Source organism: Lynx canadensis, chromosome B3, assembly GCF_007474595.2.
Source record: "Lynx canadensis isolate LIC74 chromosome B3, mLynCan4.pri.v2, whole genome shotgun sequence".
Taxonomy (NCBI): domain Eukaryota; kingdom Metazoa; phylum Chordata; class Mammalia; order Carnivora; family Felidae; genus Lynx; species Lynx canadensis.
In genome coordinates, this window is record NC_044308.2 from 73,098,183 (window position 1) to 73,125,674 (window position 27,492).

The 27,492-nt window shown below is 42.8% G+C and overlaps 1 long non-coding RNA gene and 1 gene segment (V, D, J or C); both read left to right on the forward strand.

The window, feature by feature from the left end:
* LOC115516202 overlaps nucleotides 1-27,492 on the forward strand; it is a 59,563-nt gene that overhangs the window by 12,715 nt on the left and 19,356 nt on the right.
* Nucleotides 1,374-27,374, forward strand: LOC116738156. The gene is made up of 3 exons (XR_004343799.1): nucleotides 1,374-1,445; nucleotides 15,616-15,619; nucleotides 27,362-27,374. It is a non-coding gene; the product is annotated as an uncharacterized LOC116738156 (long non-coding RNA).

Sequence of the window (27,492 nt, forward strand, 5' to 3'; positions counted from 1 at the left end):
AGCAGCGATTTTGAAAAGGTGTTTTCTATTAAATGGCCAACTTGCTTTGGTACCTCCTCACGGTACTGCAGGCCGCCTAACAGTGTGCTCTGTAGGGTCCTCGGCGCCTCCACCTGCCTGGGTCCCTAGGGACTCCAGTCTCACAGGTAGAACTCTCTGTAAACCAAATCGGCTTAACCTATGTGTGAATGCCACGGTTCTGACTAGAATCTTATCAGCAGTGAAAATAAGACGCTAGAGAATCAGATGCATTACGACTCCAGACAAATGATCTGTTCCTCTCTTTTGCATTTTTATTTAAAATATTGGGGAAGGCGAAGCAAGTTCAACTTCGCCGATCTGAAAACTTTATGAATTATGCTTCTCTTATATGCAGAGAGACCTAGATTGACTTTGGATGTTTAGTCATTCAATTTCACCATCTGTGTGTGGAATCTGTAATGGGCAAGGGAATCAAATATAATTAAATGAGCAAATAATCTTCAGTAGTCAATATTCCTACATTGTTTTATGTGCTTTGCTCTGGACTTTTTATCTGGGATTTATCTCTAATAGGCTCCCCGGAAGGACAGTGAAGGTTTTTGTTAAGGTTTTTGTGTCTGTGTGGATAGCAACTATCGGTTGATCTGGGGCTCTGGGACCAAGCTAATTATAAAGCCAGGTAAGTCTCAGGTGCCTGTAAGGGAGAGGAGACATGAGTTGAATAATACAGGAAGCATAGCATGCAAATTATATTTTTAAGAACAATCTGGCTTGCTGGAGACAATGCACTCAACCCAAATGGGGTTTTCACTCCCAGTGAGAGGAAATGTCAGCCACCAGCTCTCTTGTTTGGTCTAGTTGCTTCCAGAATGAATAATACTTAACTAGCCCTGTACGAGAGCAGAGCTGACTTGTTGGGGAGTATCTAATTCCCCCTGATACAGTTAGACTTCTTTCCCAAGGATAGAACCGGCTTCATTCCACTGGAAGAGCAAATTCAAAGAAAAGAGAAAGGTCCACAGTCAAAGACCAATGGGTGAAAAGTAGTGTGTCTGCAGCTTTCCCCACATCATTGCCTCTGGCTCCTGTCTTGGGTGTCTGCAGCTTTCCCCACATCACTCCCTCTGGCTCCCGTCTTTGGATGCCTGCAAAACTTCCAGTCACTTGCTGGTGCATCACCTCGGGTTCTGGGCCTTAGTGCAAGTCCCACAAGGATGGAACTTAACAAGCAGTATCAGGGCAGGTCAAGGAAATATGGAGGCTGAAGGGATACCTGGCAAGTTGGCCTTTGCAGTGGTGGGACAGAGACGTGCTTAGCCTAGAAAGACTAGGCCCATCATCACCCCATCCCACCATGCCCCTTCCTGCGGGTTATTGTAAGGCTCTGAAGGGCTGTGTGAATTATGGGGGTGCTGGAAACAAGCTCATCTTTGGGACCGGAACTGCACTTTCTGTCAAGCCAAGTGCGTGAGTAGTGGGGTTCTGTGTCCATGGCAAGTGGCCAGTAATGGCCACTCTGGTGAGAAGGAGGGCCGGGGCTGCCCTGGTACCCCCACGGTCATCCCTTTCCTACCATGCTACAGCCAAGAAGGGGAAACAGTACGAAGGTTGAGATAAATCCTAGGAAGAAAAACTTCTGTGGCAATGTTGTTCCTATCTAAATGCTGCAGGCTTTCTGCTCCGTGAATTCAATTTCCAGGCCACATATCTGCTCTGGTCGTACCTTTACCTGGGGAGAGACAGCCTCTGCTAACCTGTTTGTACAATTGTGTGTCAGCTGGTCCAAGCACCTTCTCCTACCAGCCATCTCTTCTTTGTCTTGTTCTTCCAAACAAGGCTGCAGAGCTACAGGGGGGAGATTGCTAAGAAGTCGGGCGGAACTGACCCAGAGCTGGAGGAGGACAGAGAGGAGGCTTAGAGTAGGTTAACTCAGTTTTAAAACTGTAACCCTTGTAGCATCTTCCTGATTTTCCTACGTTTGTCTCCCCTTTCATTTTCCCCTACAATGAGTCCTTTTGGTTCATTCTGGACACCTACTGCTCCCAGGCTGAGGGGTCAAAAATTCAGGTTTGAATTCTTTCTCTCCAAATCTGAAGAATCAGCAAGTCACAGTCATGTCAGAGATGAGATCGAGTCTCCTCTCTCAGAGTGTACAGTTCTGACACTCAAGCTCTACTTTTAACCAAGACCTGGTACCACTGTCTTAGAGGCTCACCCTATGTCTTTTCTTCAATACCTGATGTATATTACCACCCAACCAATGCTCAGCTTTGTGATAAAGGGGCTCTTGTGAGCTCTTACGCCTGCCTTTAGGATACAACCATTCTTATAACAAAAATGTTCACTTCTTCCATTTGTTTCAGGACTTGACTTTCTAAATGTGCAGGAGATGGTGCATCCTAACTCCCTGCCCTTGTCTGTCTAAGATATCATGAGTTCACGGTGGAACTTCTTTGGGAAATGATAGGACTGTTTACGTTTTATTACTCCTCCCTGGTGAAATATTTTCTTTGGCTACCACATAGACACTATCACACAGGAAGAAAGCTTTGAAATAACTTGACCAATGAATAGGGGACAGGACTGCAGAGTTTGGTGGGAGTCTGGATGTGAGTTTAGATGGCTCTGTTGCTGGGAAACATCCCTGTAGAATAGGACTGCATCATCTCTACAGACCTGTGTGTCTAAGGCTGAGCTCACACATTTGACAGCAAGAGTTGACAAATTATCTGATTCAGCTTTGGCAGAGTTAAACCTACAAATGCAAAAAGTTCTGAAAAGCTCATAAGTTTGGTCTTTTAAAATAAAAATGTTTTGCTTTATGTAGCACAACCAATTTTTTTCTTCCTACTCTAAAAGGCCAATTTCCAGAGACACAGGAAAAAAAAAAAAATCACAGGGAGTCCAACTGCCCCCTCACCACCACACCATGTGTCTGGTGGGGTTTTACTAGGGGATTCAGTAAAGGGAGGAAATGTTGTGGGAATAACAATGACAGACTCTTCTTTGGAGCCGGAACCCAGCTGGTGGTAAAGCCCAGTAAGTGGCCATGTTCTATTTATATTTGACCAAACAAATAAATCCTGTGAAGTTAGTGAAGATTTAATTTAATATGTAGACAAATGTACCTTTTGAAAGATGACTTTTGCAAATGCATGAAACATTCATGATTGTTGAGAATAGAGCAATAACGACAAATAGATGCAAAATGAGACCTCCCCAAATTGCCTTTAATGTGGTAGCTTAGCTCTCCTTCTTCCGAAGAGAAATTGGGGCCCTGAGTTATTTACAGCCACAGTGGTTCTTAAACTACGTTCTGCAATGATTTGTGTGTTTGCTGTGATCTTGCCCACCAAACAAACTTGTCTTTCATTCTATTAAAAATGAGAATCCATCTCATTTTAAATTCTACTAATATGTATAAGGTACCTTCTTTGTCTCTCATGCCTGCATATGTATTTATTTTAATAGATCCAGTACGAAACCCACACAGTTTCCTGTTTTGACAAATGTCCACATCTAGTCCCATACGTGTCAAATTTCGCTAAAAACATAGCTCTACTATTCAAATGCAATGGGGGATTAAAACAATTCAGAGATAAATTGATGGTCCCAGATGGCTTTATAAACACCTGAAAGGAAATTCAGACTAAAATAAAATGGCAGGTGTGATGGCTAGATTTTTGTTTAACGATCAATTTCTCCGTAGGGAGTAAAAACTTTACACATACCCCACTGGGGAGGATGGAAATAAGGAATTCAGGAGGCTAGCATTCCTGGGGGTTGCACCCAAGGTGTTAGTTCCTCCACAGCACCATTTTGGAGACAATAGGGCCCGTCCAAATGTCAGTCAAAAAGTTCATGTTAAGAGGCATGTATTGTCAAGTTGACTGACTGGGTTATAATTGAGACTATGAAATGACCAACATAAGGAGCTTTAAAATAGGATAGCCTATTTGTGAATGGTTTAGCTGTGGGAAATGCCGAAAGACCAGGAAACAAGCTACATTGCTCCATAAGTTTGTTTAAATCTAGTAAACATGACCATCCCATGTTAATCTTTTTAAATGACTGCAATAAACAGCATTTGGGGGTCAGGTAGACAATGAGGAGGAGACAGTGGGGCTTGGTTCTTTATGAGTCAAACAAGGACCGCATCAGGGCTGGTGGTAATGGCACTAGGTGTCCATCTCTTAGTGCTGAGAGACTGTATCTGTGGACAGTGAAAGGAGAACATTTCCCAAGAGACTAGGATCCCTCTGGGCCAAAATGAATAATCCCCACTACTTCCTGCTGGCTCAGGGCTCTAGTGAGTGCAGCAAACGTGTTCTTGGCAGGGTTTGGTGACATGGCCACTCTAACAGAGCCAAAGGTGAGGGGAGGGCTCTGTAATGCAGTTCTATCCTCAGGTGGAAAATCAGATGTGTGGCTGACATGGCCCCGACCTGCCCCCATCTTTCTTTGGGCTCTGAAGGGTGAATTTCTAGCCCCATGGTTGTTGCCCAGCCATTTTTTTTGACTGCCATAATAGAATTGTGTTTGATATCGCAAAGGACTCTGCTGAATTGGTTGCTTTGGTAATTTGCCCTCAGTGTTAAATGAGGTCATCCAATTTCCTCTCTGCACATTTGCAATGAGCAGCATAAAATTCAGGCAAAATGACGAGGAGATACAGAGAAAGATGGCTGAAGAGATAATGAAGCCTGTTCATTACAGTAGGAGGAGATAGTGTGGGGATCTGTTAAGTCCCAGGAAGATGAAATATCCATTAAGGGGTGCTTTCCTGAAAAGTGTCACCAAGAGTTTTTGTTGTGGCCCCAATCACAGTGTGAACAAATTCTGAAAAAATCATCTTTGGAAAGGGGACTCAACTTCATGTTCTCCTCAGTAAGTGCTGCTCTTGTAATTTTCTGATATTAAATCTCACAGAGTTCAAAGTTGTTTGGTGTCAGGCACGGAAAGTTTCTCAGGCTCTAAGACATGTAGGGAGCATCTAGGTCCTGGGCCCTTCTGCTCTCACAGAGACTCAGTCCTTGGTCCTTCCACAGCTCAGCCAAGTGCCGATTCTTTCCTCTCTAGGGCTGGGAAAGTTGCTGTCAGTGTTTTGCTGCTTACCTATCAATTATCTTTTTCATTGTTTATATATTATCAAGAGTACAAAATTGTGAAACTTTGCCCAGAGTCTATCTTCAGGTCTCCCCCCAGGCTTGTCCCCAGTGGACTTTATTTGAACACACTGCTAAACCCAGTATGATTTCTGGCTCCAACCTAAGTGGTTTTGGAAGTAACCACAGCCTACCTATGACCCTCTCCTTCCACTTGTTCATAAAAGACCCACTTTTTCCCATTTGGCCTCTGCTAAGATTCCTGGCTCTGATGCCCCATGCCTTCTCATTTCCCTTGTTCCAGGGATGGGTGGGAGATAACTTTGTAAAGACCTATTTAAATGCCAGAGGCAACAAAGATGGTATGTCAGCCAAGAGCAACATCTTGTGTCAAGCCTTCTCCCTGTGTGCCATTTTCCAAATCCTTTCCTTCATGTAGAAAAAGGAGGCACTCCTTTTTAGTTCTAGCACAGCAAAGAGTTCAGTATGAGGCCAGAGATAGGAGTTTCCTTCAGAACATTTTTCACAGGCTAACAATAAAATGGAAGTTTGCAGGTGGTTCAGAAATGCATTCTTGGGCCACGGCTCCATGTACAGAAACTCTTACAGACAGTAGACGGTCAAAGCTAGAGGCATCTTAATTATACCACATTTTGTAGAGGATCAGGGAGAAGGAGGCAAAGACAAGCAAGGGAAAACAAAAACTATTGTTAAGTGGGAAGATTTTTATCTGGGAAAAAGATTAACAAGAGGAAACATCCCGAAAAACTTGGGCCAGACATTCAGAGTTTTTGTTATAGAGGCAATCACTGTGGGGATTCAGGAAACACGCTTATCTTTGGAAAGGGCACAAGACTTTCTGTGATTGCAAGTAAGTGTCCCTGGCTATCTCTAATTTTGATCTGCATGGCTTCTTCCCTTAATGATTTTTCAATGTTCCCAGGAATGCTTTGCCCCCAAACAAAGGTCTGTTAAGAGCTGGGAAGCTAGTTCTGAGCAGGAAGTTAAACAGGTTACAATGGCAGGATTCAAAAGCCCAGCAGACAATCATGGGCATATAGCGCAGCCCAGCCTCAGTGCCTCCGGCTTGCTCTGACCCCACATCCTGGCCCAGTTCCCTCCTCCGATCCCAGGAGACCAAAACCTTAGGAAAGAAAAGTGGAGACTCCTTGGCCTGAGGCACATAGGAAGGCTTGTGTGAGATCCAAGAGCCATTTAAAATATTTAATGTTGTTATTAATTTTAAATTTGTCTAAGAAATACATGAAGATGTCTCATGGTAAAAACAATTCAAATTACAGATAAAGCCAATATTCACCTTGACCCATTTCCTTCAGTATCAGTTTGCTCCCCAGAAACAACCACTGGGACTAGTGTGGTACGTCGTGATGAGTTTCTGTTTAGAGTCTGTTGACGCGAAATTTCCTTCAAGGAGGGAGGCTAGAGACACAAAGAACTCGGGCTGCAGTTTGCAGATTTCAATTAGATAAGGCACAGTTTCTTGAATGCAAAAGCTGTTGGCAAAGGAGAACCACCTTCCCAGGAGCTCTTAAAGACTGGATAGGTCTTTGGTCAGAGAACACCTTGGCAGAAGATGGGAGGAAGAACTGGATGGCCTCTGAAAGCCAGCCATGTCTCTAGGACTCCAAGGGATGGTCCACCCCATGGCCAGCCTCTGTCACAGCTCTTCTGCCTGTCATCTGGTTACTGTGACAGTCTGAGCTTCTGTCAGCACTGCTCCTTGTGCTGTGAGTGATTTCATTTTCTCAGCATCTGCAGGGATTTTGCAAAGAAAGGAAACTCTGGGTAGACTCTAGGGTTGGGAGTTACCAACTCACATTCGAGAAAGGCACCAAGCTCATGGTCACACCAAGTAAGTTCTTCTTTCTGGCTAATTATTCTTCCCAAGAAGGCTGTCTTCCATCACGCGGAAGCTGTCAAAACACAGGTGGTGTTTTTTTTGCTTGGCTTGTGTTGGTGGTTCGTGATACCAGCTGGAAAACAAGGTTATTAATGCATATATTCCCTACAGCATTGTGCTTTAGCTTTTACTATCCATGGAGTCTCTCCCTGAGAAATTATGTGAACCTCCATGAGAAGGAAGGTCCACGGAAAGTAGGGAGAAAAAAGGCAGGAATTGGATGAAAATAGACAAAAGACCTGCAGGAATAACAAACAAGACAGGATCCCAGGAGACTAGCAGTAGCCACTTTGAGTGAATTTCCCAAGAGGTGCTCCCGCCAAGGCCCATTCTTTCAAGGAAGATTATGGCAAATACAATCGGGCTAGGAAGTTGCGAGTTATTAGTATTCATTCCACGTTCTAACCTAATTACAAGAAGATTGTTTTGGCCATGGGCAGTCATTTTAGATTTTGTTTTCCTGCTTGCCTCCTCCACCTCCACCTGTCTTCCTAGAGGCCCCAGTCAAGGTTATTGCAATAGCACTGAACACTGTGTAACACCAACGCAGGCAAATTAACCTTTGGGGACGGGACCACGCTCACTGTGAAGCCAAGTAAGTTGTATTCTTCTTTGGCTGGGCCTTTAGGGGCAATCAATCAAATCATTAGTTTGAAAAATACTTTAATCCTGTGCATCTGCTTGGGCTCTTTATTAATGCTCTTTCCCCAGGCCAAAGAGAGTTGGTTTCCTTCTCTGCTTTAAAATGAGATGCGCGCGCGTGCACACACACACACACACACACACACACATGCACACACAATCTGTTACTACAGCTCATAGTGAGGGGTTCTCAGGAGCATATACAACATTTTCAAAGAAATAGAGATATAAACAACCACTGAGCCAATGAGAATGTCAGGAAGGACTTCCAGAGGGACACAATGCCATACCACCCCTAACTAGGCTTCCCTGTGTGCTCCCTGGCCCTCCAGGGATGGTCTAGGGCAGGAAATTCCTCAGTGCCTCTCTGTAATCAATTCTGAAATTTAGCAATGTTTGCTGTCAGAAAGTATTTTTTTGACCACCCCCACCCACCACCACACCACCCGCCACTGCAGTTTAAATCTCTAAAAAGAACCATTAGAACTTTGGGCATCTCATCTGGGAACAAAATTTCTGTTATAGAAAGTGAGACTCAACGCTGAGTCTACTTCTACAGCATCCCTGAGATGCCATTGTTCCCTTGGGACATTTTAAACACAAGTGTTTATGGATTAGGTGACATAGAATGAGCTTTAGAGATAGAAAAACCTAAATTCAAGTCCTGGCTCCCAGACTTTGCTCAGCTGTGTGACCTTGGGCAAACTACCTAACCTCTCTGAGCCTCAATTTCCCCATCCATAAAATAAGGATAAAAACAAATACCCACTCTGTTGAGTTACTGTAAGGATCAGATAAAATGACACAGCTAAAGTATTTAGCATAGTGCCCAAAACATAAAAGGAGCTCATTAAACCCTAGCTATTAATAATAATGATAAACATCATCCCCAACACACAGTGGAACTTTTGTTTTGCCCCTTGGGCTCTTCTGTCAAGACTCTGTCATGCATCAGGAGAAGAGCCGGCATTGGTGGGGGGAGGGTGGAGAATGTCAGCCTGCTCTATGAAATTCTTCACCTGGGATTTGAAAGTATCTAAGCGGAAATAGAAAGAATCCTCGCTCATTTAAATACAAAATCAGCCAAGTGTCAGAGGCAGGGGAGAGGTATCTGCAGAGAGCTGTGTGGTTGGAGCTCCTGAGGCCACTCACAGGGATGCACTCACAGTAGCTGAAACCTTACACAGCCTCCCACCACGCTGACCCCAGTGTGACTACCTCCAGAATGCCCCAAGACATAGGCTTCCCCTATGGAGGGACAGGGACAGAGAGAGGCTGGAAGCTTCATAGAAAAGAGCAACTTGTCCCCCAAATTGTCCTTCTGCTCCTCTGGGTGGTGAAGCTCATGGTGAAATATGGTGCCTGAAAATAGCCCCTGAATGAAACTCTCAGACCCAGAGATTGAGAATCAGTAAAGTCTCTGTAGAGGCAAACAGGGGCAGTGCCTATGGAAGAAAAGAGGTTAAAGGGCAAGTGGAATTGCCTCCCATATGTCAGTCTGGGAACGGAGGCTCTGGACAAGAGCTGGAGGGGCTGTGTTCTCCAGCCCCATCAGGACGCAGCCCACAGGACACAGCTAAGACTGCAAGAAGAAGGGAGCGAACTTAGTGGTAAAACCTTCCTAATAGGTTTTTGAACAGTGAAAATGAGCTGTCAGGAGTAGTTGCCAGAGCACTTTCTCTAGAGGGTTTCTGAAAGGAGATAGACACCCTCCTATCAGGGGTGATTGAAGCACAACTCTGCCTTGAGGCAGGAGGAGAAATGAGAGAACCTCTTTAAGCCTCTTCCAGACCCTGGAGTCTCTCTCTGTGAAAAAAAACTCTGGCTCATTAACGCAGAGCTGCACCCTTCAGGACACCAGGGTTGTTGGGTTAGGTTTTGGAACCTTTGCTCGGTGTGTCCCAAACCCCCTTTGTTCCCGGGACTGGACAGGACAAACAGGTTGGCTTTTTCATCCTAAAGCTAGAAACACAGGTTCTGGGTCCTGGGTCACTTGTGCTGTTGAGATGAAGTCAGGGGAGCTCTAGGGGGTTTTTGCAGAGCCCAGAGGCACTGTGGGAATAACTATGGCCAGGGTTTGATCTTCGGTCAGGGAACCAGCTTGTCTGTGCTGCCCTGTAAGTACCACTAGATGGGAGGGAAATGAGATGGAATGAGCCCGAGCGTCTCGAGGCCTGGGTCCATCTTGACCTCAGGTGCAGGGATGGAGAGGGAGGTAGAAAGGGATAATGAGGGGGAGGGATCGCTTATTCAGGGAGGAAAATCACAGGTGTGTGTGAATGACACCCGAGCAAGTGCACTGGAGGTTTCCCTCCTCAGGAGGGCTCGGTGTGGGGGAACGCTGAGTTGGCAGGTTTTTGATGCTGAGCTAATCACTGTGTACAAGGACAAGGCTTCTCCTTTATCTTTGGGAAGGGGACAAGGCTGCTTGTCAAGCCAAGTAAGTGGCATGTAATTTGAATTGTGCACTGAATACTATTATCTCCAAAGGGAAGACCTGATTTCTTTTCTATGGGGGCCTCCTTGAGTCAGAAGAATATTAAAGGGGTTGAGCAGACCAAGGGTCAGTCATCTTCTTCAGCCTCTCATCCTTGAAGGGGATCTGGGAGGGGTAGAGGGGAAGAAACCCAGCAGGACCCCACCAGGAATCTAGGCCTGGGGTCTGCCTGCTCTCTCAAACTTCCAATAAGTAACCCCATCTGACGGCAAGTCTTCCTCAGAGATTTCAGTAGAGTTATTCCTATTTTGTAAACTTACAAACCGAGGCTAGTAGATGCCAGTGACGGATATAGTTCCAAGAGGCTCCAAGCTCAGACATCCTACAACTGCTTTTCTAGGAGACTCATGAATTCAAATCACCAGATAATTTAAAGGTGAGAGTAGCAGTGGTGATCAGTTGTCACCTGCACTCCAGTGGTACCGAGGACTGGGGTCACTAAAGAGTCTAGAGCGAGGGCCAAGGCTTTGTTAACCCCAGAGGCGCTGCTCTCTGGCCCTGCTGCCTGGGAAGTACAGCTCTTGGCACACATCATCCTTGGCGTCTTGAAAGAAGAGAAATTAGAAGAGAAGGGAGGGAAAAGCTTATATCTCATATCATGCAGTTACCTCATTTTGTAGCAAGATTGTTTCCCCATGAGCAGTTTGTCTTCATTTACCAGCTGTCTTCTCGGGGGAAGCCATTTTGTAGAAGTGTTTGTCACCAGTGTGACAACTGATGGCTGGTGGAAATTGAATTTTGGAGCAGGGACCCAGGTTGTGGTCACTGCGGGTACACCTGATTCCCCAGAGTCTCACCTGCCCTTAATTTTTTAACCCCTGTGTGCCAAGTATTTCTAGCTGAGACCACAAGAAACATATTTGAAAGGAAGCCATTTCCCTGAGCAGCAATACCCAGAGCCATTAAGCAAACACGAGAAATCCGTTTGGATAGAAACATTTTCGGATAAATAGGAATTCTCATTATTCTCTATCAGTCCCCTGTGTAAGTACTTTATTCCCCTTATAAGAAAAAAAGTTACAATAAGTATAGCCACAATTCATGCTATGGTGTGAGAAGAGATCTGCTGTGGGTTTGGAGGAAGAGGATTAGAAATGTGTTCAGGAAGATTGGATATGTTTTTGACAGGATATGTAACACAGTGTGAATTATAACCAGGGAGGAAAGCTTATCTTCGGACAAGGCACTGAGTTATCTGTGAAGCCCAGTAAGTATAAAAGTGTACCCCTGGATTAAGGAATGTCTGTGGATTAGGAGCTGATTTAGCCCCAATTATACACTATATGAAGAATGTTTAGAAAGGGTGAATGAGCATCAAATAGAAGGAGGACAAAAGTACCCCTGGCTAGGACCTGATGTCTTGGTGTGAAATGGGCATGTAGGGGAGCCCTGGGTATCTCTCCCAGAATATATGTGGTGAGAGTAAAGGGGTGTGACTGATTCTTGGGGTACTGGCTAGGCCCTGTAGCCCTGGATTTGCACAGTCATCAGTGACAAGATTTCTAATTCTTTAACAAGCCTCTAAGGCACCATTCTTTTCAGCTAAGTAAGATTATGTCCATTTATGGAAGGAAACTTGCAAGTAATTATCATTGACCAAAATAACTGTGACTAGCCTCTCCCAGAGTCTGAAAATCACCTTTTTTTTTTTAATGTTTATTTATTTATTTTGAGAGAGCGAGAGCAAGAACAAGGCAGGGGCAGAGAAAGAGAGGAAGAGAGAGAACCCCAAGCAGGCTCCATGCTGTCAGTGCAGAAACCGACTCAGGGTTCCACGAACCATGAGATCATGACCTGAGCTGAAATCAAGAGTCAGAAGCTTAACTGACTGAGCCACCCAGGCGCCCCTGAAAATCACTTTAAAAAAAAAGTTTACTCATAAGTACAAGGGGATGCTTCTTGTTTCTGAAACTTTAGGCCAAAAATTTGTATGACATAGCCTCATGGAGCAGAAAGAACCCTTAAAATCATCCCTTTTGATTGTCTCCATTTATGATGGAACTAAGGCCTGGGGAAGAGACTGATCATGATCTCATAGCTTCATTTACCAGCTAATTTACCAGGTAATTTATGATGGTCTTACAGCCTATCTGTGCCTGAGCTGGAACTAAAACTTAAATCTCCAGTTTTCTGAGCTTGTCTCAACCATTAATTTACCTGGCCTGATGTTTGAGGAGTCCACAGGACTCATCTGACAAATATTTTTGTTCATCTACTCTCTGCCAGGCTTGATGCTCAGACCAGGGACCCATTAGGGAACAAACTCAATGTGATATTGCCCTCAGGGAAGTTACCTTCTGGAGGTGGATCTCATTTGTTCCTTCGAATGTGACAATCTGTATTCTGATCCCTCCTGGGCACGACCCTTTCGTGCCATCCTCACTACTTTAGAAAATATTAAAATTTATTTTTGTCCCATTTTTGAAGACTTTTGGCAGCTAGATCAATATAGGTCCCACTTTAGCCAGGAGAAAAGAAATGATCCAAAAGTAAAGTGGAAAACTAGAAATTTCCCCTGATAATTTAATCATTGTAAAATTATTTTAGCAATATCAAACTAGCAGCCAAACTAACCAGATAATTGCAGCTCCGTACCTCATTTAGATCCTGTAGACTGAGTCTAAGGAGGACGCAAGGATTTGAGCAGTTCCCTAGTTGCACAACCCAGTGATGCCCAGAGTGGAGGATAAATTGTCTCTGTCCTGGGCTTTGTGAGTCTTCTTAGATGAAAAGATGTGAACCCTGGTTTAACATCTGAAATCAGAGACCACTCACTCTACATATATGTTGAAAGCTTATGTTTGACACTTAGAACTCTGTAGTAGAGAGTGGAAAGCAAAGATTCCCTAAAAGAAAGGGAGATTATAAAGACAGGTTTATTTATGATTTGTGGACAGACAATAGTCTGGCAATGATGTGAGGCCTAACCCATAAAGTAGTTGCCAACTCTTTGCACTGCCAGCCTAGCCTTTTGATCTGGTTTTTGTTGTTGGGCATATCACAGTGTTTCTTCAGGTTCAGGCTGGCAACTGACCTTTGGATCTGGGACCCAGTTGACTGTTGTACCTGGTAGGCCTCCACAATCAAATGCTATTTGCACTGATCTATTAATCTATTAATGTCTATTGTACATACATGTAAGTTAATGGGCCTGGGGTTGAGGCTGGTGGAGAGACACCAACAGCACATGCCCAAAAGGGTAATGTAAGAAGAGAAGTATTTATCAAAGACCAAAGAGAAAGAGAAGGCTTTTTGCTAAGTTTGGAAGGGGAGTTGATGAAAAATGAGTGGAGAAGAAGCTATCCTAACTTAGAAGAATGCTGAATAATAGGAACAGATTCCATAAAGGGAGTCTCTGTGTCTCATAACATTTCCATTTGAGCCAGACCGAATGCTACAAGATGGTTTTACCAGGAACTAACTATCTTAAACCAAGTCTAGTTAGCCAGCCATATTTCTAGCCTATTCTAGCTTATTTCTACTGCTAAACACAAACATGCCTATTTAAGATATTTAAATGAAGCTCTCTTTCTATAGCTCTCTGGTACCCTTCCAGCAAAGTGTTCCCGTAACACACTGCTTATCATTTCTACAAGTGAGAACAAGTAAACCCCTTGCCCTCCAAAACTGCCTAAGTATTATAATTACTTGGCTTAGACTGAAGTCACCTCTATTTTATTTCTCATAACTGTGTTCATTTGTTGAGATTTGTTTAAATCCAAACTGTGTGGGCGTCTAACTGTTGGCACTGAGCTTCCCTTTCTGTTCTTATTGTCAGCAAAATATTTTGCTCATAAATAATGTTTCATCTAGACTTGCAAATGACAGCCAGCACTGAGGCCTCTTTTCTTCTTCTTTGCTAAAGAGAACATGCAGGCAGAAAGCATACACACACACACACACACACACACACACACACACACAAAAGCCAAAATGTACGGTTTCATTGTGGGGGCTGGAAGGAGAGTGTCGATGTGGATGTTAAAGTACATTTGGTTATGTAATGTAGGTACTCTCACAGATAGGACACAGGGATCTTGGTGGATGATACAGACTACAGCAAACCAGCTGGTGTGGTTTAAGATATCATTAAAAGTAGCCCAGCTCAAGTTGTCAAGCACACAGATCCAGGTACAGACCCAGGGAGAGAAGCTTCCAGATAGCCCTGGAACTAAAGGCAGAGAGTAAGGATTTTTCTCACAGTCCAGTCCACCTGAGGAGAATTTTCATTTATAATTAGGAAAAGAAAAAGGTAAAAAGCATTTACTGGCAGTGTCCTTGTTGCAAATATTGTGTGTATGGAGCACAGAAGACATAAGAATGAACCCAAGCAGAAAACTAAAGAAAAGAAATCGATAAAACCACTGGAGAAAATCAGTTGCCCTTATCTTGCCTGTCTCTGATAATGAATGTGTCTTCTTGGCTCATTCCTCACTTTGGTTCTTGAATTTTCTAGGAAAATAGCAAGAAGTTGGTGGGGTTGAGTGAGGCTTGACCTACCTTGGTTGGTCTCCTCTGTTTAACCACCTCCCTTTTAGGAAGTCCCAGACTTTTTGTAATGATAGTAAACACGGTGTACAACTCTAACATATTTTACTTTGGATCTGGAACCAAGCTCAGCGTAAAGCCAAGTAAGTTATAATTGTCTATAAGTGAAAGTCACCAACATATTATCCTAAATTCTTCTTACCAGTTTGTATTTGTTTTGACTTATTTTATTTTGTGTTTTGGGTTCCCCCCCCCATAACAATTTATCATTTCTTGTTCATATGTCTCTTAAACAGATATAAAACATAGTAAGCAAGTCCTATGATTCAGTAAACATTCTAAAACTGCCGACCCTACTCTTGGGATGGCATCCTATATATGAAAAATTCCCAAAGTTTAACTGCTGGCAATTTTTTACTAGTTGACAAAGGAGCCTTAGGATATAATTTAAAGTACCTATGAACGTTCCAGGTTTCAGAGAGAAGATGTGACAAACTAAAATTATATGCATCTTCTAAGATGAAAAGAATTAATCTTGATCTTCCTGACGAACTCTTACTGAATGCTTGCTGTGTGCTGTATAAAGTACTGTATAAAGTGCATCTCCTACTTGAACTCATATTGCCTTCTGAACAATCCCCCAGGATGGATATTAGCATCCCCTGCTTTCTTCACAAATGAGGAAACTCTGTGAAAGTAAAAGCCAAAGCAAGAGGTTAGAATAGTTACCAAGGGCTTCTTACATAGGGGCGTAAAGGTAGGCCCGGAGGCAGCCTGCCTGCCGCAGCCCACAGTCTTGATGAGGTTAGTGTAGATAGACCTAGCACTGTGGCACTAGTGGCTACAACTACGTTTTTGGAGCAGGAACCACAGTAACTGTAAGAGCAAGTAAGTAAGAAGGAAAGGGTCAGAATCGTTTTTAAATAAAATGGTGGCTACGGTTATGGGCAGTTTCACCTGGGAAACTCAATGGTCAGTAGCTATGTTCCCAAAAAGCTTTCCCAGTTTGCATTAGGATACTAAGATTTCTACTTCACTCGTCTCCCTCACCTCCTCTTCGACCCCAGAAATGGCTCTCCCCATCAGGTACACCTTCACCACGATAAATTTGTTGAGGGCAAGGGCTTCACGGTCAGCTAAAAATCAAGCTAACTATCTGAAATGGTCTCAGGTCCCTGAAGAAAGAGTGAGAGAGGATGTCACTGTACTCTATTAAGATGAGATATCTCTTTTCAAATATTTGAAGAACTGCCATGTAGACGAGGAAGGGGTTAGTACAAAGGCAAAAACAAAACCAGTGGTTGTGAGGAGATGTATCTCAGCCTCTGGTAGAATCTTTTTGAACCAGGAGAACTGCCATGCTGTGGAAAGGCTGCTTGGGAAATTCAGAGCTCTTCTTCCTTGGAGATCCTCACTCTGGGTCCTTAAGGCTAGTAAGCACTGGATGTTAGAGAAGGGATGTCTATACCATTTTAGCTATGGGCTGAATCACCTCTGTGCTCCCTTTCAACTCGTAAGTGCTAACATCCCAGGATTCAAGCCTAGAGGATGAAAAGGTGAGAGCCCAGGCCTGTTCCCTCTATTTTTATTATTTTGATAGCTGAAGAAATCGGTCACCAAATTATTCATGAAGTAAAGGCTATTTGGGATTTTTTAAGCCTAGTAGATGGTGGGGCATGATTTCCCAGTGCAGTAAATGGGAAAATAAAAGGGGGTATCTGGAAGGGAAAAAGAAAGAGGAGAAAAGAGAAATGCCTGGCAGGAGGACCAGAGGTTGAATGAGGGAAATGAGGTGATTTTGCAGAGGGCAGATCTAGTCTATCAAAGTTTTCACGAGTTCAGCTTTGGAAAGGGATCCAAACATAATGTCAATCCAAGTAAGTGAGCAGTCTTTTATACTGGGAAATAGGGCCAGGGAAGCAAAGTTCCTTCCAATTTCAACCCTCTCAAAAGGACGTGTAATTGCTTTCTGACGGGAGGGGCCTCTGCAGGTGGGAAGGCTATTGTTACCATAGACCGTTTGTCCCCTGAGAGAGCCTATGAGGACTGACTGTCCAGCTAAGACTGCTGGCTGCACAAGAAAAACACTTAAAGCCATTTAAAGAGGATGGAGGTGGATTTTCAACCCTATCCCCAGGGCAGGAGAGACAGTGGTTGGGGAACATCAGCACCAGGTTCATGTAAAGGGGGCCAGCACTGTGTCGATAGAGGCTCAACCTTAGGGAAGCTGTACTTTGGAAAAGGAACTCAGCTAACTGTACGGCCTGGTGAGTGGGTTGTTTTTGACTCTAGAGAAACATCACTGTGCAGAAACTGAAAGGGAAATGAATGAATTCCCTTAAACTAAGGGAACATGTGTACTGCCCCTCCTGGAGGACCCTTCTTGCTAGGTAGACTGGGATGGGGAGGCAAAAGGAAGGTCAAGATGACTTAGGGTCCCTTTTAGGAACTTGAGAATCTAAAAGGAGACTGTGTTCATCCCCACCAAAGGCAAAAGAGAAGGGCAATCCCACTAGAGTGCGTGAGGCTTCTTGCAACATACACTCTGGTTTTATACCCAATGCTTGGGGAAAGATTTGGCCCTCGGCCCAGAATGGGCATGCCAAGTTGGAGGATAGATTTACAAGGTTTATTTTTGTTGAGTCCTGTAGTTCTTGGTCATCTCACTGTTAGAAGTGCCATCAACTGTTATACTCCTTTCTTATCAAGAATGACTTCTCCATTGTATTCTGTAAACTTTCCCCAAGAAGGCTCCTTACCCCCTTCCTTAATACTAGCCTCACCAGTGGAGGCTCTAGAATAGCTAGAGGAAGTCTGGGAACTTAGACCAAGAAAAGTAAAGCTGATCCATAGTGCAGAGCAACTCAGAGAGCCTAGGTGGACCCACTAATGTATCCTTCCTCCCTTTGGCATCTTCCTTCGGCACTAAATTGAGTATAGAGACCCTAATGGTGCATGCCTGTGTGTGATTGTGTTTATCAGCATTTCCACCCTGGAAGCATGAATGGCCTGGAAGGTTTCCAGGGCTTAGGGGGCTTCCTGTTCTCAGGTTTCTCTGTGGGTTAAAAATGGTCAAACGGACCCCTGAAGGAAGCTATGGTTGAGAGCTATTAACTTCACTCATAGATCTAGGTCCAAGCAGCCAAAGCAGAGAAATAAATAAATATATGATTGGGTTAGACCCAAATATGTGCCCACTTCCAGGCATTCCAGCTCTATAATGTGGGTACAGCAATAGCAAACAGGATTATCCTAAATACCACATCCCCCCCCCACTTTGTCAAGGCTGTAGGAAATGTCCTTGGTCAAGTATCTACAGAGTCCCTTGGTCCCTTTGGGTTTTGATGGCCTCAAATCACCATGTGACCAACACTGCAGGAAACAAGCTAATTTTTGGAGGAGAAACTAGGGTGTTAGTCAAACCAAGTGACTACTGGCACTTGAGCCACAATTCTGTTTCTAGCAGTGAAGCCAGAACCCAGCCGTTAATGTGCTATGTCAGCCCAAAGTAATCTGTCCCAAATTTGCCTTAAAAATGTTTAATCTTGCTCTTATGCACAAACACATATGTATATACAAATTCATTATGGATAAAAGATATTGCTACGTTGATATTTTGTCTATTTTCTTAAGGAAAACGATTAAGGTATATTTTTCTTATTTCTTCACATCTTTTATCTGATTGTCTCAAGAAGCAGAGGACGGTGGAAAGGTGTCCTTCTCTTTATTCAGAGTGGTTAAGTGATTTGAACATGGACACAATAGCAGGGCAAGGACTCACGTTTTCTAAGGCTCAATATATTGCTGTCTGTACAGGCTACAACCTCAATAACTAGCATTCTGATTTATCTCCCCTGGCCCTCATTTTTCCCAATTAATGCAACTGAAATATTGGTAACTCTTATCTCCCAGCTCACAGAAAGCATATGAGCATTAAAAAAACATTGCTCTGAAAAAGAGTTGAGCTGGAGGTTTGCTTGGGGTTTTTGCAGGAGAGGAGGGGTGATGGGGGAGAAGTATTGTTTTTGTTGCTGATGATATTGTGTTTTTCAATGCGGAAGAGAATAAGAAAGGGAGGAATATTTGAAAGGCAAGGTGATGTGATCAACACATGAATGTGTACAAAATAAATCATTAAGACATTCAACTAGGAGCCAAAAGATAATGTGGACCCAGCTCAACCACTCACCAACTCTGTGCCATGGGAACACCATTCAAGTTCTCTAAGCCTCAGTTCATCTGTCACATGGAGATAATGATTCCAGCTCTGCCTCGCTCAAAGGATTTTGTGAGATTCAAATGAGATAGTATGTATGTGAAATCTCTTTGAAAAGTGTGGGCAGTCAGATGACTCGTAATTTTTAAAAAGTCAGATTTTATGAAAAACTCTATTGGAGGGTAACCCTGAGGTTTAACAAAGTTCAGCTATGGCACAGAAAGGGTTAAACTGTGATATTGGATGAACCCTTCCCATTATGAGAAAATAGAACATGGTAATTATTGAGCAGGATTGTCCCCTGGAGATTATCAAAAACCTGAGATCACTGAAGAGACAAATGTGTGAGTTGGGGAGCTTGTAGTAAATGGTTTCAGAGGTTTCCTAACATCCCAAAGAGTATATGCGTTTAAGACCTTTCTTGGGTTTTACCTAAATACAGGCTTAGTGTGGAGTTGGGTTTCAACCAAGTGAGAGAACCTGGGAAGATTCCCACACTTAAAAGTGAAGCACCCTTTGGTTTTTGTGAGGACATAGATCACTGTGGTATTTCAAATACCCAGAAGCTGGTGTTCGGGAAGGGGACCGTGGTAAAGGTGGATCTTAGTAAGTATCACCACATGTATTCACCCATGTAACAAGCTTTTTTGGAAGTCTCAGTGGACTTCCAGGAATCTTCAGTTTATGCGGATTTATTGGGGAGTAGAGCATTCTCTGTGCCTGCCCCATCCTAACTGTAAGATTTCATTCTGCTAGGTAATAGTTTGCATTCTTTGCCAACTTAATAGGAAACCAGAATGGAGAGACTGCCTCTCTCTCTCTCTCTCTCTCTCTCTCTCTCTCTCTCTCTCTCTCTCTGTCTCTTTAATTTTTTTTATGTTTATTGATTTTTGAGGTGGAGGGGAGAGAGGGAGACACAGAATTTGAAGCAGGCTCCAGGCTCTGAGCTGTCAGCATAGAGCCCAATGCAGGGCTTAAACCCACAAACTGTGACATCATGCCCTGAGCCAAAGTTGGACACTTAATCGACTGAACCACCCAGGCACCCCATATCTCTCTCTCTCTCTCTCTCTCTCTCTCTCTCTCTCTCTCTCTCTCTCTTAATTGAAATGAAGGAAACCTCTTCATGTTAGTAGCCCGTTCATCAGAAAAACCTATTCTGAAATACCAACACCTTCTCTTGTGGCTGGTGTCTTCTCACGACCTTGATGCCCTCAATGGCCAGTACCAGCTTCCAACTACCCAAATAACATCCCAAAATCACTTTGGAAAAACCCCTGTCTCACTTTAACTTTTCTAACCAGGAATTTACATGGTAGAACTAGACCTAGTACTTCAGCAGAGAGAAGGCATGATCTAAGCCTCCATATCCACGGTTGATGCTATGTGATTTGGATCCAGGCTTTAACTCTCAAGCCCTCAATTTGCTTATCTGTAAATGGAGGTGATGATTAATTCCTCCATGCCTGGATCTCACATCCTCAGAGAGACTTTTCCTGCCCAGTCAATCCAACAAGCCATCAAACCCAGCTGCTGCCTGGTTGTTTTCTATCCCATTGCCCAGCCTGATTTTATTCATGCATTTCCATCACTTGACATTATATTATCTGTGTATTTTTATGTGTGTCACTCCCTAGACTGACAACCTACAGGTGGTAGACGGGAATGGTGTCAAAGAGGCCCTCCACTATATCACTTATGCCTAGTTCAGTGCCTTACACACAGAGGTGTTCAGTGACTAGTTATCGAGTGAGTGTAGGACCTATCCTCCTCCTTACAAAGTAACAGAGCTTTGTTATTGCATACCCAAACACTAAAGCCCACTGAGTTCCTTGCAGAGGGTAAGGACAGAATACGAGATTTCCATTGTTTATAGTGATAAACAAGGTAGAGTGAATGGGTACTCGAGGTATTTGTAGGGCCTCATTTCACTGTGCCTACCAGGGGGCAAGTACGTTGACTTTTGGGAAGGGAACCATGCTATCAGTGAGCTCCAGTAAGTATCTGGTTATTACTGATTATAAACTTGTGCTTATCGTGTAGTCTTCTATTGCACAGGGGACTAAATGTCTCTTTATTCTTTAACTCAATGAGTATTGGGGTTTAGTGATGAAAGCCATTAAAACAAAATAAAAAAAGTGATGCTGTCCCCATCCCTAATACTCCAACGATATCCCACGTTCCACTCCATGCTCATAAAACTTTTAGATACATTAAAAAGATAAAAGAAAGATTATCTACAGGGATAGAGCCAATTTGCTAACCACTGGTAAAATGAGACTGTGAGCAGGTGTTGGTTCTGAAGTAAAAATGGGGATAGAGCTGATAAATATGGCTGTTAAAAAATGAGATTACTTGGTGAAAAATTGCAAATCATTTTGAAGGAAATGAGTGTCAGCACTGTCTAGAGAATATCACTTGAACTCTTCTCAGGCTTTCCCCTACATCACTACTATTGTGTCCTGAAAAGAGGCTTTCACAGACTTAATTCCATAGTCTTTATTCCAGTGATTTAAAAAAAGGGGGGGGTGTGCGGAATCCCAGACAGAGCTCTCATGAGGGAGGGGAGAGGCATGTTAACCACATTAATCTATTATCAAGGTAGCTCATGTATTGTCAGGCAGCACGGTGCAGTGGTTTATAACACATTCATCTTTGGCAGTGGGACACGATTATTAGTAAAACCCAGTAAGTAGACAATATGTCACTAAGGTAGGAGACTTAATGTGGCTACTGAGGCCCATTGAACTTACTGCAGTATTTGTAGGGCCCAAGTGTCAAGAAATTAATGGTTTATGCAGACTTAAGTGCATTCTGATGTAGCAAGAAATGTTAAAATAATGGCATAGAGGATACAAAGATCTAGCTGTGGAGAAAAATAGGCATGGAGATGAACCAAAAATAACATACTGAAACAGCCCAGCCAAGGAGTTGATTCAAAGAAAAAGGCAGAAACTTTGGCTGAGCCAGTTCTTCTAACCTTGGCTTGATTAGTGCATCTGGGCCACAGTTTCTTCATCAGTACAATGAAAATATTTAACATCAGCTCATAAGTAATTTTAAAACCAAAATAAGATAATGTATTTTAAAGTATTCTATAAATTATTAAGTGCTATACACATGTAAAATAACATCTGTTTTCAGAACAAAAAGAAAATGCTAGGTCAGCTAGTATAATTCTTTCAAGGAATTACATATGTAGGATATATATATAGGTTCTTAGTACACTAGCCATTTTCATGTGGATCTATAGCCATAGTCATTAGATCCTTCTTCTGAGGTACAGTGACATGTATGTTACCCAAATGTAAATGGCAGGAGAAAGGAAGCCATTTTTGTAAAGGCCTGAATTACAGTGACTACTGGGGGTAACCAAAAGGTTACCTTTGGAACTGGAACAAAGCTCGAAGTCACCCCAGGTAAGTCTAAATTCCCAAGCACTTCTTCTTCCTTATGTCATCTCCTCTCCAATTATAACATTTGGAGTACATGATAGGATATAATAGGCCTTTCTGACTATTTTCAGAATATTTAAATAAAGAAGTGGGAGAAGGATAGCCTCAGCTGTCCTTTAACATTCTAATAGTATTCTTCTGTCCAAGTCGTGCTCTTTCTTAATAGAAGAGAAAGGCAAGATATTACTCGTGAGGCCCATGGAAAATAGTAGATACGCAACAGATAAGAACTAAAGAGAAGACAAGTGGTGTTTTTTACCAGACCTGAAGCAGACAGGGTGTCCTTTAATCAGAAGGACACCTGGCTTTGTGGGCAGAACAGGACTTGAGTAAGTAACAAGGCTGCACTGAGTCTGCAAAAAAAGTTGACTAGGGGAATGGGAAGCTGTCACTCATAATGATCTAGATGCCACTCCATAAAGTTTCAGATGGATTGAAGTTAAAATTAGGAGAGACACTATGGCAGGAATCTAAAAATTGATAACTGTAATGGAAACAATAAAAGGACTAGATTTATCTGTTGGATAAATAGAGTTGAAAATCATGAGTTTGATGGTGATAAACCAGAGATGTGGGTATATAGAGACTTCATTTTAAGTGTTGCGCAATAAATGCCCAAATTTGTGTCAAATGGCCTGTGTGTTGTGTAGAATACAAAAAGAAAGCAAAGATGGAACCCCCGTTATAAATGAAAGGGTTCTACCTCTTGGTTGGGGGTATGAGAAGAGTGTAGACTTGTGGGTGTTTTTGGCTGACTAAGAAACAACTGTGGGAAGGGCCTAGGTTATACATGGGTCTTTGGGAGTGGGACTTGACTGCTGGTCAGGCCTGGTGAGTAGAATATCAGATGAATAATGGAAAGATAGAGGACAAAATGTCTTCATGTCTCAAGAAATGATTGTGTAATGGAGGATGAGCTGGAGTTTTAGGGGATCACTGTTAACTAGAGTTCTGACATCTGGCTCTAGCAGGAGAATTAACCCCAAGTAGCCATAATCTTCCTCTAAAAGGGACAAGGAGGAAGATTCTTCTCTTGAAGCTCCTCTACGATTTACCTGTCCTATGCTAAAATGTCTTGTGCGCCCAAGCCATTTGTGTCTTTCATAGTGGTAATGGTTCTACCTACTCAGCCTCAGATCACCTGGTCTTTATTTGTAAAATAAGAATAATAATATCTAGGCAGTTGTGGCCTGAATGAGATAATGTACTATATGGTTATTAACCTGCTTGGCATGTAATAGGTTCTCCATAAATGGTTTTCTTTTGCCTTCCCTAAGTAGATTAGAGGTTGCAAAGCCCAACACTGGAAGGCCATTTTTGTGTGGGTGTTTGCTATGGTGTGAATGTCAGGATACAACAAACTCATCTTTGGTAAAGGGACCATGCTTCTAGTCTCTCCAGGTAAATGTTGACCCCACCCTGCCCTTATTTTCTCTTGCCTACCTTAAGGCTTCTACATGTACTTACGTGTGTTTTACCCTTATGGATGCATCTTCCTTGTTTTATCAGGCAACCTATGAATTTAAGATTGAGCCTTTATGGGGAACACATTTAAAAATGAAAATAGGCAATTGAAGAGTTGGAAATAACAGTAGAATCAATTTACTGGGTCAGAATGGTGCAGAGACTAACACTCTAGACAATTAGGACAAACTGGGTATCTTTGGAAATAGGCTGGCTTCCTGTTTGAAGCCTGGCTGTACTTTCTCCCCAGGCATCCCTCCCATTCCTCTTACCCTCCATATCCCAAATTTAGCTATGGGATCTTGGATAATATGTGACACATACAGCTATGGAAACCTTTCATTACTGAGAAGCTCTTCCCATTAAAACTGAAAGATCCTTGAAAGCAGACTCTTGTTATATCCCATGAAGCATCTAATATGGTCCTTTTACAATGTAAGTGCTTCATAAGTGCTTGTTTAATGGAAATCAAGCACCTAAAGAAATAAGGTTTCCAGGCCAAGGGGAAGAAGAGATAAAGTAAATGACAACATCCAGAATGTGGTGAAGAGGGGAAGACTCTAGATTAGAATCAAACAGATCCATGTTTGGTCTCTACTACCAACTAGCAGTGGAACTTTGGACAGATCTCTGGCTCTGGGCCTCAGTTTTCTCTTCTGTAAATGGGGAAGCAGGTCTGCATGGCCTCTCTGCCCACCCTAGCACCAGGAGGTATGAATTTATTCCATGGCAGGGGGATGCTTTTTTCTCCTACAAATAAGTCAAGTAGCTATCTGAAATCTTGAGTGTTTTCTAACTCATTAGGGTAAATCAGGAAAAGAGGTGAAGTGACAGAATTTATTGTGAGGCATCAGACACTGTGGGACTCACTGGGAGGAACAACAAACTCACCTTTGGGACAGGCACATGGCTGAAGGTGGAGCTGAGTAAGTAGTAACTACAAAATGTATTCTGGTGTCAGTGAACAGGTGAAAAGGAGATGTCATTTGCATCATTTGTATCTTATTTATAATTAACTATAATCTAGTACTGATGTATTAAGAACTGTGGCACCCAGACAAATTAGTGAAAGTATTCAAAGACTATACAAGCACATTTTCTCTGGGATAGGATTTAGTGAACCATTAAGACTTTTCCCAAGATATGATGCTGGCAGAAGTTCTGTCTAATATCAGAGTTTTTAGCACTGCAAGTGAGCTAAATGGAGCCTGATCGAGAGGAAAAGCTAGAAGAGCAGAAAATTGCATGGCCATGATCTAATGGATGCTTTCTACTTCCAATGCCATTGATTCAGAGATGAACTGGGGGAAGGATGTTCAAGGTCATTTTATCCATGCCCCAAATAAGCTATACCAAATTCACTCCAGAGATTATGTCCCTTTACACTAAACATTGTTCAAGAAGAGTCAGTGAAGTGCAGAGAAATGAGCCCAGGGCTTCTGGTTTCAGTCTAGCATTCTCAACTTGGCCCCAGCTGGTGGTGTAACATTGAAAAAGTCATTGCCCCTCTGTGTGCCTTAGACTCCTCCTGTGTGAGATGAGTGGGGGAAAAACACTCAAAATCTGTGGTTCTGGGACCTCACTCATATACCACTCTAGAGTTTATATGACTCAAGGGCACAGACTTATGGCTATTTCATAAATTCTACAACCCTGAGAAAATAATATTGTTAATCAATAATGTAACTTATCATAGAAACAGTAACTCCCTTGTGCCTATGATGTGTGGATGCGATGTTAGGTACATAACACATGGTATTGTTTATCCTCAAACAACTCTAGGGGGCAGGAGGCAGTATCCCTATTTTACAGAAGAGGAAACTGAGGCTCAAAGAAGTAATTGCCTGAGATCCCAGTGTTAGTGAGTAGAAAAGTCTAGATTCAAACCAAGGTCTGCCTGATCTCAAAGCCTTGCTCTTTCTACTACATTCTGTCACAGACCCTGTGTCAGGGCTTACTTAGAAATGAGAGACAATGCCAATCACCGTGAGTAAGGAAAAACATGGAATTTATCTTTTTATTCTTAAATATTGCCATGACTTAGAGATGGAGACTTGGGAGATCTTGACCTGAATTCCCCAAGAGTCCAAAGGATTCTTGTCCCCTTTTCATGAAAAGACAAAAAGTACCAGGGATACTGGGGGCATTTACCCCATGGACACAGAGGAGCTGCCAGTAACCACTGTCCTGATGCTCCCTTTCCCTGGCTGTATCTTATATTTTCCCCAGGTAGACCAGTCACCAGTGTAACTGATCGGCAAGTGCCCAACACAAGTGTGAGTTATAGAAAATGTAACAGTAAGGGCACTTTGGACATTGCTGAATCACAGAACATCAGCTCTGAATGGGAGCTTAGACATCATCTAATTCTGTCCTCTTTACTTTTACAACAAGGACATTAAGAGCCAGGGAGGTTGGTTGAATTGTCCAACCTCATAAAGTCAGTGAGAAGTAGGGCTGGGACTAAAGCCTGGGGATTCTGGTGCCTGGATTTCACAGAATAGTGACTAGTGTTTGGTGAACCTGGTAGGAAGTGTGAGATATGTTCAACACAGGAAAAAAACAAATGGGTTTTACTACAGGAGTATTAAAAAAGTGTTCCTTTTTATTAGCACCTTCCAGTAGGCACCCTGGGCCTGCTCCCCAGCTATGGTATAAAAATGGAAGGAGAAGGAAATGGCCCATTTTGTCACAGCACAAATCACTGTGGGAAATACTATAGGCTCCAAAGTTGTCTTTGGGCCAGGAACAAGACTATTTGTCAAAACAAGTAAGTTCTATGAAATGATCTGATTGGGATTACAACTGAGGGACATACATTTTCATTGATTTATTTGAGGGGATGGGCATGGTTTTGTCTGCTACTTAAATAAGAAGATAGGTTGGCAATGATAGTGTCACATTATTATCCATGAGCATCATGAATTCAAGAAACACGTCCTGCACACCTAGCAAGTGTGGATTGATAAAACTACCCTAGGTTCTGGATAGAACTGAAATTCTGTAGGGGCGCCTGGGTGGCGCAGTCAGTTAAGCGTCCGACTTCAGCCAGGTCACGATCTCGTGGTCTGTGAGTTCGAGCCCCGTGTCAGGCTCTGGGCTGATGGCTCAGAGCCTGGAGCCTGTTTCCGATTCTGTGTCTTCCTCTCTCTCTGCCCCTCCCCCATTCATGCTCTGTCTCTCTCTGTCCCAAAAATAAAAATAAACGCTGAAAAAAAAAAAAAAAAAGAACTGAAATTCTGTAATTATACGAACTACCTTTTCAACCTGAATTTTCATAACATTTTTTTATATAATCTACTGTATATAAAGTGGGATCTCCTATTGGGTTCTTCCTTATTTCTTGTCATCTTCCAATGGTCTTAGGAAAATGAAGGGTAAATAGTAAAATTATATGCCTTCTCCCACTTTGGTACATGCACACAGATGCAGGAATATGCTTAGTAACTAACCTTTGTGTGACATAGGAATCCCAGGCTCAGGCTCAGTGACAGGGTGCCATTTTGTATAGAGTTATGTCAGAGTGTGAACACAGGCATTCAGAAACTCATATTTGGAACTGGCACCCAACTTCTGATCAGCCCAAGTAAGTCAGAACTCCTGAAATGTGTAAACCCATCTCCAAAACTGGGTTTACATTTTTATATGTAGCATTTAGCATGGTCTGTAATAGAACATCATTATGACTAGTACTACTGCTATTTTGTTATTATTGATAATAA